The following is a 14,997-nucleotide window of genomic DNA, read 5'->3' on the forward strand; positions in this document are numbered from 1 at the left end:
AGCGTTTGCGCTGTTTACTTTCACTTTCGATTTCGCAATCACACCAAGATCATTTATTTGTCAACGAGTTCAGGATCTGTTGAGCAGCAAATACTCCAGCATGGTCTTGTCAGTCATCTCTCCTTATTCTCGACCTGGGTCACCCTAGATAATGTCACTTTCTAATTTCTATATATAATTTATTCGCTGTTTGAATAACCCTGGAAAGGAAACGTTATATAATTATCAATTTCTAACGTTTTTATTAAATTGTAATCACGTTAAATACAAATTCAGTCCCTTTAAACATTTTATTAGCCTACATGACACCCATGTCTGGTTGTTGCCTAAAAAGACGGGTTTATGATGTTTAATACACTTGGCTGCTTTTAGCCTTACCCTGGAGTTGGTTCACCCTCCGCCTATGCTTAGATTAAAGGCCTGTTATTAATATTACTATTTATTTATTATTAAAATTATTGTAATATTATATTATTAATATTATTGTAATAATATTTCACAAAATTACGTTTTTTTTTTTACAGTATTTTTCATCAAATAAATGGTGAGCTTATAGGAAACATCTTTCAAAAACATTTGGAATCTGAACCATTTTGCTTCATTGTTTTCTTTAGTATCAGTTATTAACCTCTGAGCTCTCAGTGTAACCTTTATGTTATTATATGCAGATATACAGTGCTGGGTAGTAACTGATTACATATAATCTGGATTGTGTAATCAGATTCTGCAAATTAAGTACTTGTAATTAGATTACAGTATTTTAAAAGCAGACTACAGTTACTTTTTTATTGATTATATGATAACATATTATTCACACAATAGCAGTCAATTATTCAGAATTTGATTCTCCCTCATTTTTCTTTCATCTTTTAAATGTTAATTTCTAAAATGGCCTGCTGCTTATATACTCTCAGAAAGTCGTGCAGTTTTGTGGACATTCACACAGAGACCAGTCATTAGTCAGGTGGATATAATTACACAGAAAATTAAGAGGCTAAACAGCATTTGAACACTGGATTTACAAAAATCAATTCAATAGTGTTTTCTAAACATTTCAACATTGCATCAATTAGCTACTGATGAACTCATTAATTTTTATATGAATTTTTACTCAGGGGGTTATTTAACCCCAGTTTGGGAAACCTTGACGTAATATAATGTTTAATGCACTTCATTATAACAATGAATGTAATATATTCTTCTTCTCTTTGTATTTCTATATCAATATGGTATAAGATTGTCCTATTTAAAGGGGTCATATGATGTTGCTAAAAAGAACATTATTTTGTGTATTTGGTGTAATGAAATGTGTTTATGCGGTTTAAGGTTCAAAAAACACATTATTTTCCACATACTGCACATTAATGTTTCTCCTCTATGCCCCGCCTTTCTGAAACGCGTCGATTTTTACAAAGCACATCGGTCTGAAAAGCGAGGTGTGCTCTGATTGGCCAGCTATCCAGTGCATTGTGATTGGCCGAATACCTCAAGCGTGTGACGGAAATGTTACGCCCCTACCATTTATGCAAATCTTCCCACATAGTGATGTAGACATGTGGGGGCGAGTTAGAACAAGCCATTTTAGGTAGGCGTGGCTGACTCTGAACTTTTATAAATAATATCTCTTTGGATTTGAGACTTTAGTCTTTGCAACTTTACAGATCTTCTTTATGCACCAAGAGCTTGTAACACTCCAAAGAGAAAGGAAAAATAATTGAAATCGCATCATATGACCCCTTTAAATCATGCGATAAACGATTGAGGTCAAAAGTATTCTAAAAGTAGTCTGATTATAGTAGCTCAAATGTGTAATGTACAGTAATTAACTACAATTTTTGGAATCAGTAACGGACTGCAATTTGCAAGTAGCACCGCAAATCTAATCAGATGATGCATAATTAGCATATTTTAGAAATATGAACCAGTAAAGTCACAATACATTTTTATTTTGATGTATTGTGTGTATATGGTGAAAGAAAACTTTTTGGCCTTTTCACCTGTAGCTCCTCCCCTCCGCGCACACGTCACGAGCCGGAGAGCTCCCCTCGCGCGCCTGCGAGACTGCGCCCATCACACCGAGAGCCAGCAGGCTGAACAATGGCAGCATCCAGCACCTGAGCTAAAGATGGAGACGTGCTGGAGCTGATGAGTGCTCTTCGGCGGAGATTTGAACACGCTGCTGCTGTCATCAGAGATGGAGCGATAGAGGAGCGCGAATCAGCGGGCTGTTCTCCATCACTGACGGGAGGCCCGGGATGCGCGAAAACATGCACAAGTGCCTCCGATAAAGGAAATTATTTCCACGTATGAGCTGTTTTGTGGCGTTTAAAGCTCTCTGCGCTAAGAAATAAACACTATCTGGCGGCGTAAGGAACGGGTAAGTCATCTGACGCGCTCTTCTGCGTGAGATACGGATGAAAACGCACCACTTTATCAATATGCATGCACTGCATGACTATTCCAATACAGTGCACACATCGATATTAGGAGATATGATGAGGAGGTGTTCATTGCGTCTGTAGTAATGTTACTTTTGGCTTGATGAAGCCCTGCTCACTTCTGACACTAAGCGTTTTTGGGCACGTTTCCTACCGAGTTGTCTATATGGGCACCATAGTCTCATTGACAGCCTTTTGGAACATCATGATCTCAGGAGCTGCCTACATAGATGTTTTTGGTCACCGTGGTATCAAAAAACTAATGAGCCTACCCTGACATCCTATTTGGACATTATGGTGTCCTACCTAGAGGGCATTTTTGGGAGTCTTGGTGTAAAACATTGAGTGTTGCCTTCCTAGACAGCATTTTTTGGCCATCGCATGGACTCATAAGTGGACTGCTTGCTTAGACATCATGTTGGGATACCGGAGCTCAAAACTATAGTAGGCTGCCTACCTAGACAGCATTTTTGGCCATAAAGACACACAAGTGTTCTTTGCCTAATTTTATTGTCTTGTGCCAAAAAGTAAAAACAAATATACGATCATTTTCAAAAGATGAACTGTGAATACTAAAATACATTATGCACGCGTGCCTTCGAGATGCATATTTGGGAGCAGTACGGAAATGCAGCATTTGTCTTATCAACCTCAAGTTCTTTAGGTTTCAAGAACAGTTTCATATCAGAATTTGTGGACGTGATGGTCTCAAAACCTAGGGATCACTCCTGACCATCAATGACTGTGTGGAGAGGGGGTCAGTGGATTTGGGGAAACTATAGGATATGTCAAAGATGCTTGATCCAGGATGCATTTTAGGAATTGTACAGAGGGCCTGAAATCTGGTGTTGTGCAGATTTGATCATCTGTGACGACTGTGTTTGTTTGTAGTCTTATAAAAGAACTGAATCACATTCCCATTGAATCCATTGGCAGTTCGGAGCACTCTGTCAGCCCAATCTGTGCCGCTCACTCACTGAGTCACAAGTCTGTCAATGGGCTAGTGTTTTTCTTTGTTTTTTCCCCCCAGAGTTTAGTCATAACGTCTGCTGGTTTTCTTCTCTACGGTCATCGCAACAATGCCCTCAGAGATGATGGCTATGAGGATGAATGTTTTTTGAGGGGACCAGATGGCATCATGAAATATTTGAACCTGAAGCCAAAGTGAGATTCATAATTTGCACGAGAAAGATATTTATTAAAAGTTAATTAATAGATGGTCTCCGCTCTAATGCATCCATTTTTCTTTTTTTCCCCCCCCATGTTGTATTTGTTCTCTATCATTTTTGATTCCATGACATTCCAGTTCTGGCTTCTGAATTCTGATTTATCCTTCACTTGCATTCCACTCATTATTTCCTTAGTTGTTTTTTTTTTTTTCATGCATCTCTTTATGAAACAACTCACTTGCATTGATTTGAGTTGAACTCGGTAAGCGTTGTCACCGTTGTTGTGAGGGTATTGTTTTTGTGCGTTTAATTGAAAGACCTCGGCCTGTGGGATTTCTCAAAGCTACTTTACTACTAAGCTACTGCGGCAGCAAAAATCCCTTGTTAGCCACATTACAACAACAGTTTTGCTAAGTGATTGTGTAGCTAGAACCTACCTAGATGACTCACAGGAAACTGAGTATGTGTCAATTAGTCAGATCAAGGATGGTTAAGCAGCTCTTATTTGGTCATTTTGAGATTATCAACGTTAAAACGTTTATGTGGCCATTGAACCAAAATTTTGTCAGTTCCAAAAACTACCAATAGGCTCAACTACTATCTCAGTTTCTGTTTTTACATCAAATTTGGCATACATATTGTGCAAAATGCATGCACATTTAAATGCAATAATTTTTTTTGTATATCTTAGCTATCATTTATCTGTTGTCAGTTTCTTTCTAGTTATTAAAATCATCATTGGCCAGTAGAAAACCCATATAGTCCCACCAATCGTTTCAATCATATGCTACCATTATTTGCATTATCCACAATACATATATGATGTGTCATATCCTACCACTGGGTCAGTACATGTTTTATTTTCAGCAGCTGTGATTTTCTATGTCTGAGTCATATATTGCAGCATGTCTTTCTCTTGGACCGTGGATAAGCTCAGTCAGGCAGACTGCAGCGGAGAGCCGACGCTGTAATTAAACAGCGAGGTGAAGTCCACGGGAGATTGTTCAGCTTCTTGATTGCTTTTCATGGCCGGAGGGGGAGAGAGCTCAGGCTGTTCCTGAGGGACAGAGCCACAACGTCTTTTCATGCTTTTACAGCCTTCCTGTGATCTCCACACACTGATAGCTCCAGACACTCTGCTATCTGCTCACCTGAGGCTGAAGTTCATCAGCTGTGAAGGAAATCACGCTGAAATTAATATGAATGAATGTTTTGTCTGTTCAAAATATATTCCTTTTGATGGGGTATTGTCCTCTAATTGACAATACTGAGAATTTTTCTAGTCGTTTTTTGGTGTTAGCCGTGCATTTGTCCTGGTGTTGCCGTGTAAGTGAACCCTTCAGTAGAGCTGCTTAATTTAATTGGACAGGATTTTGGGTCATCATGGGCTGAAAACCTAGTGAACTGTCTAGATGGCATGTTTGGACATCATGGTTTTAAAACCTAGTGAGCTGCCTAACTAGATAGCACTTTTAAACCTTGTTCTCAGGGTCCAGTTAGGTTCTTCCTAGACGTCATTTTAGTGTAAAATACCATGGAAGCTGCCTTTGTATTGACTGGATTTTTGGGCATCGTTTTCTCAAAACCTAGCGAGGTACCTACCTAGACTTTGGGTATCTAGACCTATCTAGACATTGTTTAGCACTATAGTCTCAGAATTTAAGCTGCCAACATATACAGCATTTTTGGGCATCATATAGTCATAAAGTTTAGGGAGCTGCCTACCTATACGGCATTCTTGTTTGGTTTTAAGACGCAAAGTTTTAGATCATTCTTTCCTAATACTTAATAGACAGCATTTTTGGCCATCATAGGCACAGACATATAAAGATGCTGTCTAGGTAGGTAGCTTGTTTGGTTTTTAGACAAAAAGTGCCAAAAAGCAGACCAAACAAACAAATATACGATCATTTTCAAAAGAAGAACTGTGAATACTAAAATACATTATGCACACATCCCTTCGAGATGCATATTTGGTAGCAGTACGGAAATGCAGCATTTGTCTTATCAACCTCAAGTTCTTTAGGTTTCAAGAAGTTTCATATTTGACCATTAATGACTGACTTAGGCAGCATTTGTGGACATGATGGTCTCAAAACCTAGTGATCACTCCTGACCAAACATTACTGTCCAGCTTCTGGTTGAGACATCTGGAAAGGGGGTCAGTAAATTTGGGCAGACTATAGGATGTGTCAAAGATGCTTGAACCAGGATGAAATACCATGTAAGCTGCCTGTGCAGACTGTATTTTTGGGCATCATGGTCTTAAAACTTATCTAGGTGCCTACCTAAACTGCATTGCTTGGTATTGTAGCCTCAGAGCTTCAGCTGCCAACATAGAAAGCATTTTTGGCAATATATAGTCATAAAGTCTGGAGCTGCCTACCTAGATGGCATTCTTGTGCATGATGGTTTCTAAATCAAATGAGCTGTATATGAAGATGGCATCTTTAGGCATCATGGTCTCAAAACATAAAAAGCTGTCTGCCTGAACCACATTTTAACCTGTGTGTGTTTTGAGAAGTGCCCCTACGCGGTCCTCTAGAGGTCTTTAGCCATGTTCTTATAGTATTTTTGGTGCTGTTACAGTGTAAGCAGACCCTTCAGGAAAGCTGTATACTTCCTCTTTCTGGCAAACAGCACATTTTTCTCTTCATTCTTGGCACACACTAAAGTGCACGTCTTTGTTTCCCTCACATTTAAAAGCTTATTAAAATGCCATGTGCATGGAACACACTGTATCTGGTTTAACTATACTATAATGTACAGAAAACATTCATCTTTCTGTCTGATGTGATAATTTAGTGTGGAAGTACACATCTGAATAAGCAGAGCTGTTCGGCTCAAGTAGCTCTTGATGGAGCTGTTTTTTTTTTTTTTCAATGTGAATGGTGTGGTGGTTTTACGCTACATGTAAATTGCAGGGCTGTAGTGGCTATGGTCAAGAGCTCTTTGATGAAATCATATTCCAGCCATGTGTGACTCAGAGAGTTGTCAACAGTGTGCTGGTTCACATAGAGATGACTGCAGGTGCAACGCAACACTTGATTTCATCAAAACAGGAGGCAAAATCACAACAGTCTGAAAGTGAATGATCTTCTCCAGATGAAATATCATTGTAATTGCATTTTTGTAGAGAATGTCGTCCAAAGACAAGCTCAGTGGCTGCTGTGCAATTTCTGAAAACGTCACCAACTGATGTAAAAGCAAGAAAGCCAAAGCTTGTTTTGTTTGTTGTGTTTTTTTTTTACACATTTTCACCACAAGAGCACTTTCTTGAAGTTAAGCCACCAAAACAAAACTCAATTAAACAATAGCTTAAAATGAAAGTTTAATGGCAAGTAGGAAGTATTTATGGCCGTTACATTTTCTCAACACAATTGTGGAGTTAATTTTGGACTTGCACATGTTTTGTTGGTAATACATTCATTTAATTATCTCCTATTAAGAGTTGTATCTTACAAATCAGTATCAAAACACATGATCAACATCAGTAGTCGAGTTTTGTCAATATCTGATTCGAACTAAAAAGTTATTTTTTCAGCTATATAGCATTTTTCAGCTGAAATGAACACGATTCACACAAACTATGGTTACAGGGGCAGAATCTCCATTAATAAAGTCTTATTTTCATGCGGTTCATTGAACAACCTCACAACATTCGCATCACATAGCTCCATATGTATGGCTTTTCTGAAGTAGTAAACTTGCTTGGTAGCGCACCCGGTACACTTGTGATGTGAGGTGCTTTTGTTTCTTTCAGCTGGGTTTAGGGTCGGGTTTAGTGTAGGTGGTATGTTATTTTAAAGGTCTATATAGTGTGATAGACCTTTTAGCACCACTCACCGGTCATTTCATTTCCAAACAACCAATGTAATAAAACATCGCCAGATTCACGTTCTTCTTTTTTTGGATAAAACTGAATATGCTTTTAGTGCCACTGACTAGACAGCACACAGAAGGTTTGTTCGGTAGCTCATATGATACGGCTTTGCACTGACATTTCACTTTGAAAGTGTGCAAGCAGCAACGTAATATTTTGCAGAAATGTCACCACAGGTATCTTTTTTCCAGTGAGCCTGGTTTGGGATAGAAATGCACTGTGATGGACTATAGCTGTGGTAAAAATCATTTAAGAAAACAGAATACAAATGTCATTGTATATTAGAACGAGTGTTGGATGCCTTCATAACACAATCAAAATAATGCATAATACATAGAGGCTTCACAGAAAGCATTCCTGCTTTATCTTGGGCGTTTTAATTGTGTGCTCGGTGGCGTTTTCATTACCCAGCCCCCCATCATCAGTGGCCTGCAGTGACACTAGAGTCTTTGTGTCTCTCGGACTCTTAGGCTGGCAGCTCTGGATTCAGGATCTGCCACTGGAGCAGCTGCCTTTAAACACCACCAAATGAGCAGCAAAAAATGAGTCATGACAGGCGCGTTTCCATTACAGATTTGCACAAAACTTTGGCAATATTTTCAGCACAGAGAGCCACTTCAGAAACCTGCGTGGTGCGGCTGGATTCTGGAATAAACACAAGCATTGTGGCCGCAATCAGCTTCAGTGGCCGTATCAGAGCCACACTGCACCACAGACGTGTGCAGTCTGCAATGTAAATTGTCTAAGCATTAATGGTAGGAAAAGCCCCTTATACTGGAGCGCGGCCACTTATGAAGTGTTTCTTGGAGGTTATAGTACATTGAAGAATGATCATATGACTTTTTACATACGCCATGTGACCTGTAAATGCGAAAAAGCCGTTTCCATTGCAGTTTTGCGAATTATTCCTTTTTCGCATTGCCTGAAAAACCACCTCATGCGAGCGTAAAAACTTTTTTGCGATATATGGGCATTTTTTTGCGAAATTGACGCGTTTCCATTAGACATTTCAATTTGCGCAATTTGAAGGGTAATGGAAACGTGCGTAATGTTTTGTGCTCGTCTCTTTCATCCAATTTTTCAAAGGCTGGTATGATGGTGTATTAATGGTTAAAGATCTGGGCTGTTAACTCAAGGGTACTAGGATCAAACCCCCGTAGGGTCAATTTATGAAGCTAAGATGTTAGATTTCATATGACATTAGGTGTCAAGCATAAAGAATAAATGGGAAATATTGTTCATTTTGAGTTTATTTGTGTAGATTTTCGATGCGTTTTAAAGTATGATTTGTGAAAGACCAAAAACAGTCAAAACCGTTACTCATAAAGATCCGAGATTAGAAGATCAGAAAGATCCAAGCTTTCATTAGACGTTTTCATGTTACTGCATTATCTAAGGACAATCCTATTATGATTTTTTTTTTATTGTTGTAATCAGAATTATTATACACACTCTCAGAAAAAATGGTACAAAAGCTGCCACTGGGGCCTGGGGGCCTTACGCTTTCAAAAGGTACTAATATGTATCATTTAGGTACTAATATGTACTCTTTAGGTATTAATATGAACCTTTAAGGTACTAATATGCATCTTTAATTACAGTATAAAGTCAAGCATTGTACTGTGGAGCAGTAGGCAAGTGTTTTAGTCTGTTTAAAGTGGTGTGGTTGTCAGATGATAAGCTTTAAACTCCTTTATTCTCAGAGAGGTTGGCAGTGTCATGTTTTGAAGTCCTTTGACTCAAATGATTTCAGTTGTTCAGAACAGAGAATTATGAAGGATGTTTGGATTTCTATGAGGTTGAACCCTATATCATTTTAAACTCTTCCAACGCAAGACATGCTTTGTACAACATTGTTTTACATTTTATCACAGCTGCCAATGCCAATTGCATTGAGAAAAGTTCTTACTGGCCGTGAATCTATGCATGCATTGTGTTGCATTATTTTTGTATTTTTATACTTTGTACTGCCCGATTTTTCTGGCATGAAAACAGTCACTCACAGTACCATATTTGAAATGAGACACTCCATGTCTCTCAGTGAAACAGCACCTGTCACTAAAACATGTGATATAGGGATGTTCATTTCGGTTATTTTTCCTAACCGACAACCGACGCTCGTTAACCGATTGTTAACCGTTAACCGACAAGATTATTTTAAATTAGAATTGAATTAAATTAGAAAGGATACGTGTCTGTGACCCGTTAAAAATACTAACATTTGTTTCCCGGGGATTCATTTTGCATGCGCAAAAAGCAGCAAACAACAGAACATGAGAATTCACCTGCATCACATCACGCACCTGCAGCGCTTCTGCGAGTGGAGAAAAACATAATAAAGCTAGGCTATATAACGAATAAATAGGCCTATATGAGAAACACGAAAGGAAACAGATGGCAGAAAGCGGCATCCTATTTTTCTTAAGGCTTATTTTACAAAAGCACAAAGATTTGTTTTATTGTGAATGTACACAAATAAAGGCAAACCTTTTACAATTCCGATTATCTGAAAAAATAGGTTAAATAATTAAATTACTTTTAAACCATTTAACTGATTGCATTAATCGGTCAAAATTCTTACGGTCGATTAACCGGTTAAACGGTTAAAATTAACATCCCTAATGTGGTATTTTAACCATGCCACAAACCTTTTTAAATATTTTGATAAATTACTTAAAAAATAAATAATTAAATTACTTTTTAAACCGTTTAACTGATTGTATTAGTCGGTCAAAATTCTCACAGTCGGTTAACCGGTTAAATGGTTAAAATGAACATCCCTAATGTCATATGCTTCCTCATATTTGCTGGTTTGATGTAAAGAATATTCCACGTGTCCCAGGAAGTTCTGGAGAAAACAGTGCATTCATTTCAGATTGCACTGTATACGGTCATATCTCCCAGTCCTACAGGCAACCTTTCCTGTAAACCATGTCTCATCTCTCAGTGTAGGCAATGAGACTTTCACCTGTTTGTAGACTCAGTCTTGGCCAGGAAGCTTCAGCCAGCTGGCAGACAGGGCTGTCATCAGCATGCGGTGGTATGTCAAGGGTTTGTTTCTCCACCTCACTGGGACAATCTCACTGGACTCGAGACATTTCACACACAGCACCAGATCCAAACAGGGTTTTCTGAGTGGAAGAGAAGGAAGGAAAACTCCTTTTTATTCATTATTAATCCACATATCTGCTCCAATGCCTTCGGCACCGCCAATTAATTTTCTTTCAAAAATCATTGAATCAGTAGGAAGTCAAATCACAAAGACATGGCATATTTAATCATAACTGTATTAATAACACCAATCTCAATTCTTGTTCCTCATAGTTAGTCTGACTCACACATTAACCCGAGTTCATCGAACACCAACTGATTCAGTAACGCTAACGATGACAATAGTTCTGGCTGAAACCCTAGTGAGCCGCCTACCTAGACAGCATTTTTAGGCATCTAAGGCAGTTTTGCAAGTCTAGAGAGATGGTGAATAAAACTATATTCAATTTAATACTGAAAGTTAGTGAAACTATTTCAATCCTGTTAAAAACCTCACTATTTTAGCCAGTGTTTTGTTTGTGCACTAGAGCGGTCACTAACGATTTTGGTAATCGGTCGATTATTCTAGACTCAAGCAAACAATAGACTTTAAAATGACTTAAAATACATATATGATAGCAATGAAGACAAAAACTGCACTACATTACTGAAACAAATATTAAAAGTTTTGGATTTTTGAACAGTTGGATGTCTAAAATCAATGCAACATGGTGGGTGGAAAATGAGATTTCACATTTATAACTTAATCAACATGGGTGCTTTATGTACTATATGTATAAATACAAATACATGGGCATATATGAAAATATATATTTTCCTCATAATTGAGTACATATATTGTACATACATGTTCCCATATAAATGTGAATATATAAGGTACATGTGTGTTCAAATATATTTGCACACACACAATACCATATTTAAATGCATGTACATCTACAGTATATATTATGGTAGTGATCTGTTTAAAGCATTGCATTAGTGGTTATGCACATGCTCCAGAAACAAGCCTTGGTGTTTGACCCACGTCATGTGCTAATCCTGTTCTTTCCTGTTTGTAAAAGCCCCGAATGAAATACAATTTTTAAAATGTATTTGTATTTGGTTTTTTTGCAAAGCAAATTGTTTATTTCATGAGAAGCAGGAATTTGTGAAGTAAAATCAATCCAGCTTGATGCAGGGAATTGTTTTTCAAGGTTTGCATTTCTTGAATTTCTGCTGTAATTATGTTTTCAAAACCTCAAGCACCAAAACAAGAACTGCTCCCAACATCACATATTCAGTCTACTCTGTTGTAAGGCTTCACGTCATCACATTTTCCCTGCTAATGTCTGTTTTAGCGGAGTATTTAATACAGCCTGAGTATTAATTGTAGTTTTCATTTCCGCTGCGATGAGCTGTACTTTTCTCTGGGGACCGTGGCTTCCCCCATCACATTTGAAATCAATTACATCTCATTCTCTCCGGCCTATCTAACTTTCTCACTTTGCCTGGCCTCTCTTCATTTCAGGTTCTTCCTTCTACGGCACATTTTAAAGCCCTTCTAGGGGCAATGTGTGATAAATAATTAACTCTCCAGAGACTCGAATATCCATATGTGCCTTCTGTGTGCTATTGACTCTAGTTTAATGCTTCCGTAGAGATTCATACTATTGTGTCTTTCTGCTCTCGGATGTAACGAACAAGTCTCATACATATTGTAGAAAGCTTCTTGTACAGAAAACCTATGGATTTGGTCTTGGCCCTCCATGACGCACTAGCCATTAGGAGTTTGAAGAGCATGCTAGTTGTGCGCGCTGCCTCAACACAATGTAACGCTTGTACACATGCTTTCACACACACGCGGCCACGGCAGCTGAGCAGAGTTAACATATATGTTCTTGACGGCTCCTGCCTATTTTAGAACACGCCAGGTAGGCGGCTAACTTGAACTGCGGAGGATCTCTGTGCAGCAAAGACTGCGTCTAATTAGTTTGTCTCATTATGTCTTTGTGCTGGAAATTTCTCAAATTAGTGCTATGGCACAGAATGTGAGGATGCTCATTAGGGTTGTCATGAGAAATGTGAGGATGGCGACTGTGGTCGCCTTGCAGCAGGACATGCAAGTAGGCAGCGGCTCTTGCTTAACCTGTTGAAATTTCCCATTACCTGTGCTAAATGGGCTGTTTACATGCTACATGTAATGGCCATGTGCAGCACAGGCAGCTGAAACGGGTGACGGACCATGTAGATGTCCTTAAAATGTGTTAATGGTGTTTTTTTTATGTTTCTGATCACCTGAACAATTATTTGTAGCAAACCATGCATCAAATTGTTTTGCTGTTCATATCTAGGAATATGAATCTTAATGAATTAGTGATTCTTGTTTGAGTCCATGTAAAGATTCTGGTTCATTTATGATTCTATTAACAGTTAAAACAATAATTGCTTTTATGAGTCTTGGCAGCCTGTTGTGAAATGATGAGATTTGTGAAACAGAACAGATTTGACAAATCAAAACTAAATCCAGTGTACATTTCTTTCATAAGGTATTTACGTTTCACAGACCTGTCAGTGATTGGTCTTAAAGGGATCATTCAAGCAAAAAAGCATATTCTGTCATCATTTACTCATCTTCTTGTCAGTCTAAACCTGTTCGACTTTCTGTCTTCTGCAGAACACAGAAAAATATGTTAGGCAGAATGTCCGTCTCAGTCACTTTCATTGTACTGAAAAAAAGACTAAGTGACAGACAGTCTGTCATTCTTCCTGTTCTATGGAAGAATGAAAGTCATACAGGTTTGAATGACATGAGATTGAGTACATGATGACAGAAGTTTTGGGTGAGCTATTCCTTTATTTATAAATTAGAGAAAAATGCTAAACAAAAATGTGGTACGTAACACCATTTTTTTTTTTTACCACTGATTACAAAAAAAAAATCAAGTGTATCTTTAACTCCACATTTTCATCTGAACAAACAGTCCATAATTATGGTATCACTTTGCAATAAGTTTTTATTTGTTCACTATATTTAATGCATTAATTAACTTTAACTAACAATGAACAATACATTTGTTATTAATCTTTGTTAACGTTATTTTTTCTATATAACGTTATAATAATTTCTAGTCCATGTTAGCTCAGGTTCATTAATGAACATTAATAGATGTATAATGTATTAGTAAATGTTGGAATCAACATTAAAGTGATAGTTTACCCAAAAATGAAAATTAGCCCATGAATGCGGTGACGAACACAGAAGTGACAAACACGGAAGCCCAGAGGAGAGAGCAAAACAAAACACTGCTCATGAATTAGAAGTATAAAACAAGGATTTGTTAAAAAAAATTACAGAGGATTTTGATGTAAGCGAAGAGGAGACGGGTTTTTCTTTGCTGTAAACAAGACTTGGTTCTCGCGAGATTGTCATATTCTCATTTTCTACACAGAGCCGTAGTTCACTGACAAGCTACGCAATATCGCGTTCATAATCGCATGCGATTTATCGTGCAGCCCTAGTTGTATGCCAGGTTAAAGAGATGGGTCTTTAATCAAGATTTAAACTGACAGAGTGTGTCTGCCTCCTGAACAACGCTAGATAGATTGTTCCAGAGTTTGTGCGCTAAATTGGAAAAGGATCTGCCACCCGCAGTTGATTTTTATATTCTAGGTATTATCAAATGGCGAGAGTTTGAGAGCAGCCATCAAGTGTTAGACAGTGTTCTAGATTATTACATGCAGAGGTTTTTGGTCCAATAATTAACACCTCTGTTTTTCAGAATTTAGCTGTAGGAAATTACTAGTCACCCAGTTTTTTATATCATCTATGCATTTCGTTAGTTTTGCAAATGGCTATGTATCGTCGGGCCATGAAGAAATATAGAGCTGAGTATGATCAGCATAACAGTGAAAGCTAACACCATGTTTCCTGATGATATCTCCCAAGGGTAACATGTAAAGTGTGAAAAGCAGCGGTCACAGTACTGAGCCTTGAGGTACTTCATACTGTACTTGTGATCGATATGATACCTCTTCATTCACTTCTACGAATTGATGACAGTCAGATAAGTAAGATTTGAACCATGCCAATTAGACTTGCTGCGATTGACGGTGATACCGTTGTTAAGCCACAACACCGGTTACGTCACTTGCCCACCGCGGCACCGACCCCCACCGTCGTTTTGATTTTTTATAGTAATAAAAATAATTTAGTTCAGTAAAAGAACAGACACTACAATTAAAAACTGAACGCGGATGCTCAGTGCAGTGTGCCGAACGACAGTCTCATCACAGATCAGATTTAATTTATCCAGTGAGGAGAGTGAGTCGAGCTGACTGACAAGTAGAGTGGGATGAGACAGACAAGACGATGGCGGATGATTTAGTTTCAAAACGAAATGCATTTTGGATTTTGAAAAGCCTGTTGACTTTTGCCGTTTATCTAAGGTGATTTTGGAAGTTTTTTTAAACATTC

At 38.1% G+C, this 14,997-nt stretch overlaps 1 pseudogene; it reads left to right on the forward strand.

The window, feature by feature from the left end:
* The first annotated feature begins 2,092 nt into the window (after positions 1–2,092).
* The window catches only part of LOC107663116 (protein KIAA2022 pseudogene), a 63,016-nt pseudogene continuing 50,111 nt past the window's right edge, over positions 2,093–14,997 (forward strand).

Source organism: Sinocyclocheilus anshuiensis, unplaced genomic scaffold, assembly GCF_001515605.1.
Source record: "Sinocyclocheilus anshuiensis isolate Anshui unplaced genomic scaffold, SAMN03320099.WGS_v1.1 scaffold836, whole genome shotgun sequence".
Classification (NCBI taxonomy): domain Eukaryota; kingdom Metazoa; phylum Chordata; class Actinopteri; order Cypriniformes; family Cyprinidae; genus Sinocyclocheilus; species Sinocyclocheilus anshuiensis.